Source organism: Melanaphis sacchari, unplaced genomic scaffold (assembly GCF_002803265.2).
Source record: "Melanaphis sacchari strain LSU unplaced genomic scaffold, SCAv2.0 Contig48_pilon_pilon, whole genome shotgun sequence".
NCBI lineage: Eukaryota > Metazoa > Arthropoda > Insecta > Hemiptera > Aphididae > Melanaphis > Melanaphis sacchari.
In genome coordinates, this window is record NW_020271327.1 from 394,270 (window position 1) to 400,394 (window position 6,125).

Below are 6,125 nucleotides of genomic sequence, written 5' to 3' on the forward strand. Positions count from 1 at the left end.
TTTAAAATATATCTAACCTCTTTGGAAAATTCATAAAATCTTTAAAAAAAATATATATATAATCTCTTTGGAAAATGTATAAACTTTTTGAGAAATATATTATAAACTCTTTGGGAAGGTCACATCAATTTTGTGACGTCACTCCAGCACCCCGGTACTCTTCAAAATGATTCGATTGATTCGAAATATTTAAAAAATATTCTAAACATTTTTTAACGTAATGTAATCTATTGTTCCAGATACCTCCCTGGTTTAACTTTCTTCAATTAAGTGTTGTTTAAGTGACAAAAAAATCGTGTATGATATTATATAATGTGTAAATTATACTTTTCGATATTAATGATTATTTAATAATTTTTATAGTTTGTACGTATTAAGTTTTTTTTTTTTAATTTAGGTAGTATTGATATTTATTTTATGTAATATATTTATGGTTAATAAATTTATAATCTTAAATTCACCAAATCCAACTTTGTTTAGTTTTCAGAAATTAGTAATCATAACTTTTAAGATATTTAATACTTATTTATAGTCATGATGAAATAAGTTATTATTTCGTATTAACCTGTGAGAATTAATGTGTCAAAATATGACAACTAATAATTGCTTATAATGTAGTAATGATCAATAATACCTATGTTTTCAATGTTTTTAATTATTTTTCTACGAGGTGCACACATGTAAATATTTTACTATTCTTGCACTGCAAAATGTTTTCGTATCATACATATCTATGATATTGTATATAAGTATAAAAATATTTAAATGTCTTAACCTATACTATAATATATATTTTGTACCGAAGAATTCTCTTAACAAATCTTCCAACGCTAGCGACGTATGATAGTATGTAGATCACTGTTACCTCATACTTTCATCAAATAAAAAGGCTAATACCTAATGTAGCCAATGATTTTATAATATATACAAAACTATCTAATGCTATACTTATGCAACGTCATACCTACTATTAACACATGGCATTTTAGTTATTTATACATATATTGAATACTGTATTATTCTAGAAGTAGAATAACAAAAAATATTCTGCGATGATAAAATATTAAATACCTGTTGTGATATTTATAAAGAACTGTCAAAGTATGAAATTAAACAATGCAACAAATCAAATATTTTCTGATAAATTTTTATTTTTCGTAATGGAAATGTGCTAATATTATCTATATAGCGCCTCTGGTCACAATAAATATAATGTCAACGTAATATCTGACACGATACTTATATGCTTTATCTGTGGTTGGGAATTCATTTTGTTTCAATCAACCATGCACCACAAAGTGGTATATCATTGTTTTGTTCTTAAATAATTCAATAAAATAGGAAATATGATTCTGAGTTAATTTTAGCTAAATAAAAACATACATTTCGCTTCCTGCTATACTGAATATTCTTGAAAGAATCAATTTATTAGACAGTGAGTATACGAACTATACTTGATTTGTTATCGATAAGATAAAAACATGTACTTTTTGTATGAGCAATGACGTATATGGGGAGGGCACAGAGATGTAGTCCCCAGGGTGTTACAATACATTTTAATGATTTTCATTCAAATTTTTAGGTACCTTATTCAATATAATTGTTTGCCGATCCGCTCTTACTTTTAATACCGTGGCTAACGGTAACAACTTGCGTGATGATATAGACGAGAGCGGGAAGGGTTATCCATACGAATGAACAAAATTATAATTATTTTTAATATATCAATTACTGCAGTGCCGAACGCCTGAGTATATATATTATGTTATATATTACAGTTGTTGTACAGTTGAGACGGCACGGTCGCTATGGACCGGCGTCCTAAATAAGAAGAAAACTCGTATGTCTTAAATTAAAATGTTGTTCTGTATTTTTATCTAAATAAATATGTACATATAATTCGGGGAATGCGGATGTCCGCATTCGCCGCGGGGACGGGGTCTGTATATCACACCACGTGACTCGCAGGAAGCGGCTACTGTGATACACAAGACCCGGGTTTCGACGCAACTTAAGCAAGTGGCCGGGGGAGGACTTGTGGGGCGGTGTATTTGACCAACGGCGATCCTGGTAGTCATTGGTTCTGGTGGATCGTCGGTGTCGGCGAGTACGACGGGAACGATAGTTGGATCCTGGTAGTTCGCCGGTACCGTAGTCGACGAGTTCGGTAAGTTCGCCGGTAACCGTAGTCGTTGGGACCGGTGAGTTCCCCGGTACATGTAATCGTCGGCTCGCTGTCGTCGGTCTGGTGGCTCGTCGGGTCTGGCAGCCTGGTCTTCGGTTCTTTACTAGTTGACTGGATAGTGGATAGTTGACTGAAGAACGATTGATTGAAGTCTGATGATGTGGTGTCGTTGTGCCCAGTATATAAAGCGCTTCCCGTACCGACTAGTAAACTACGTGTTGTCGCCGTGCGCGAATGTGTTTACGTTCGGTACGGGAAACCGTGTCGCTCGCACAGTTTTAGGGCTATATGTGTGGGGTTGGTCGGTTGGTGTCATTGAGTTAATGACGGTCTCCCCCACGTGTAGCCCCAGTTGTTTAGACGTGGGACAACTTGGGGCTCCGTATTGTAAGCACGAAGTTGTCCCCCTGGTTTGTGCGAGCGTCTCGGGCTATGATTGGTGGTCCTGAAAAGGACCGTTTTCATGTGACGGTGTACCGTTACACAGTATATGAAAAATTAATTAAAACTAATATGCGGGCGCCAGAGAGCCCATAGAAAAATTCTCAAGAGGGGGAGCAAAATTTTAATTATGTCCATGAGATAGGAAAGGGTTTACAATTTAACATTATACTATTATATTTTATATATCAAACTAGAAGATTATGAAATAATAATTACTTAACCAATTAACCATAAAAGTTATTTAGGTATTGAATTTTCATTTGATTAATAACATAAATTTAATGAAATATTAATTTACAAATAAAAATAGTAAATTTTTTTTTTAACATCAAATATATTTCTCGGGTGCAATGACCTCAAGTGCCACAATGTATATACAAAACTAAAATAATAATGGACACGAAATTTGAACACTAAGTTTCCAATATACAATTAATAATGGTTTTAAGTGGCTACTGACCACAAGTAGAAAAAATATAAATCGGTTTAACACTATAATCCGACAGCGATAGCAATGATCTGGTCCCTCGATGGAACGGTGACTCGTACAGAACGACGATAAAGTTCTTCATAGGCGAGTTAAGAGGAGACTTAAACTTATACAAAGCCGTTCACAAGTTGGACACAAAGTCGAAATTCACACCTCGTGATCACACGAGGTTTGATGCAACACGCAAGGACGAACGAACGCGACGGTGCATTCAGTTCGACCGTTGGTAAAGACAAAAAAATATATAAAAATTATTGGCTGACACAACGGCTTGCGACCTGATCTGCGGCAGACAAATCGGCACCAAACACTGGAGAGGGAGCTTGCTGGGACTTTATAATATCTGTCCGCCATACTTGTAGTATCTCGATCAAAGCTTTTTGGCGGCAAACTATACCGCGTTCGAACAACATTTATTAATATAAATTATAAATTATAATAAATAAAGTAATTAAAATATGCAGTTTAAAATGAAAATAATAATAATTAATATAAAATGTATAAAAAATTTAAAAACCAATATTTTTAACCATAATATCAATATTATAATAGTAATTTTGACAGTCCTAAGTCTGATAAAATGAGAAGGAAAGTTTTGGTTGAAAATTTGTAACATAACTACATTTTAGATTCTAGTATAAAAAATAACTGGGACTCAATTTATATATGCACCAAAAACACACGGAATACAATTTACAACAAAAAGATACATGGGGACGTAATTTTAAGTCACCAAAAGGCTAAATTACAATTGCGTAAGAAATTGTATGCAATGTTGTTAAATTCATTAATTTTACCATAAGCCTAATAAATATCTAGTAAAATATTTAGGTATACTTCTATAAAAATCAATAAAAAATAATAAAATATACCTAATAGGTATGAGAATAATTAAAAAATAGTAAAATAATTATTAAATACCTATGTAAATTGCGGACGTAAAAATAAAAATTATAATTTTGTATCCAGTATTTTGTTATAAGTACATTTAAATGTCTTCGTCATATTTTTATGTCTGCATAAATATTATAGTATTTAAAATTATGTACTAGAAAGTAAATAGGAAAATAATATAATGATGTCTGCGTTTTGCCACAATTTGTTCCTACTCGTTATGAATAGATAGTGCCTATAGAAGTGTTGTATAATTCGACAAATCATTGTTTTTTGGGAAAAAAATAATTATGCTATTAAATAATTTTGATATAGTGATAATCAATAATAATAAATATAATATAGATATACCTGACACACTTTGCATGACCCGTAGTTTAAAATATTGCATACTTTTTCCTAAATACTAACATTGATGAATAATTTCTATTATATACTACATAAGATAAAGTAGCAACTGATTCGATAGTAATTAGTAACGCCATCGCGAAGGGCTCTTCTCAGGACGTTTTTAGAGTCGGAGTTAATTAGTTACTAATTAAAAATATAAAACTCCTCTCACCATGGAGAAACTTTAACTAGGCACCTTCATTTGATCTACATAGATTTAGGTATAATACTTCATATTTTTTCAATAAAAATATATTATAATATTGGTAGTTATGAAACATAATTTTGTTCACTTAATCAAATAACTGCAATAATTTTATAATGTTGATATTTCCGAACATACATGTATGAAATTTATCGGTTATTTTTGAACTAAAAAAAAAAAAAATAAAAATACTTTAGGGATAAAATATTGTAGGAACAGTCAAGATAATATTTTATTTGAATAAAAAATAAATCTACAAACAATTTTAATTTAAAATGAGACAAAAATTATCATTTTATTGTAATAAACGTATCAGCTTGGAACAATATTTATATTTTAGTTACATATAACTTTTAATTATGACGTAACAATTACTTGTACAACGAATAAACTAACAAACTTACACAATTTATAAACTATATCTAGATTTGTTAAGAATTAGGTGTTTAGGTGTTACGATTACAAAAATATTAGTCATAAAAATAAAATAAACAATAAAATGCTAATGAATTAACATTTATGAATAATTTGTAGACTATAATTAGTAATAATTTCCAACTATTTATTTTTTGGTATTCGTGTATAAATAGAGAATATTTCATTAGAAAAAATAATAGTGATTCAATTACTCTTTTTCCATTGTTTATAAGTATATATATATAATATACAAGAGGTACTGATCAAAATCAATTAAATATCGATACATCATAATTTCAAGTATTATGGACTACTAATAAAAACAAATTTTGATCACAGTTATTCAATTTGTCCGTTTTTAATTTAATATTATAAAATATTTTATATTCTGAATAAAAATTCTAGAAACATAGTCAAAATGGTATCATACCTAAAACTGAATAAGTGTATTATTGAATCTTGTGATTAAATAAAACAAATTGAAGGTCTAATTTTTCTTTTTCTTTTTTTATTATTTATTATTTGATGTAAAAAAAAGTGATAACACATCTATCTAGGACATTCATTATCTTACCATAGCAATAGCTTATTGCCCACTTACATACCCTTGCCCTAACAAACTGCATTTATAATACATAACTATATCATATATTAATAATGCCGATGTTATTTGGTTGAAGGAATTTAAAAACAAATAAATGATCCAAAATCAATACAAAAAATAAATAAATGCAATAGTATTCTTAGTGGTTATTTTCAAATTTAAAGAGCAATATTTAATACATAATAAGTGAAATTCATCTAATACAATACAAGACTATTGATTCAGGTAATTATTTTTGTTAATATATATTATAAATTTAAACAGCAATACCGAATCTCAAATGTTAAAATGCCTAAAGCAAAAAATTAAGGACAAAATAAATATACATCTAAATAATACATGGATTTATATAATAAATTTAGTATCTATCAAAGTTAATTTAAATAATAATAAATACAGATATTACTTAAACAATAATAATTTATGATCTAAACTAGATTTATGTACACTTTACTGACTATCAGAGCGGGTATAAGGGACGGGGTAAATATTTGAA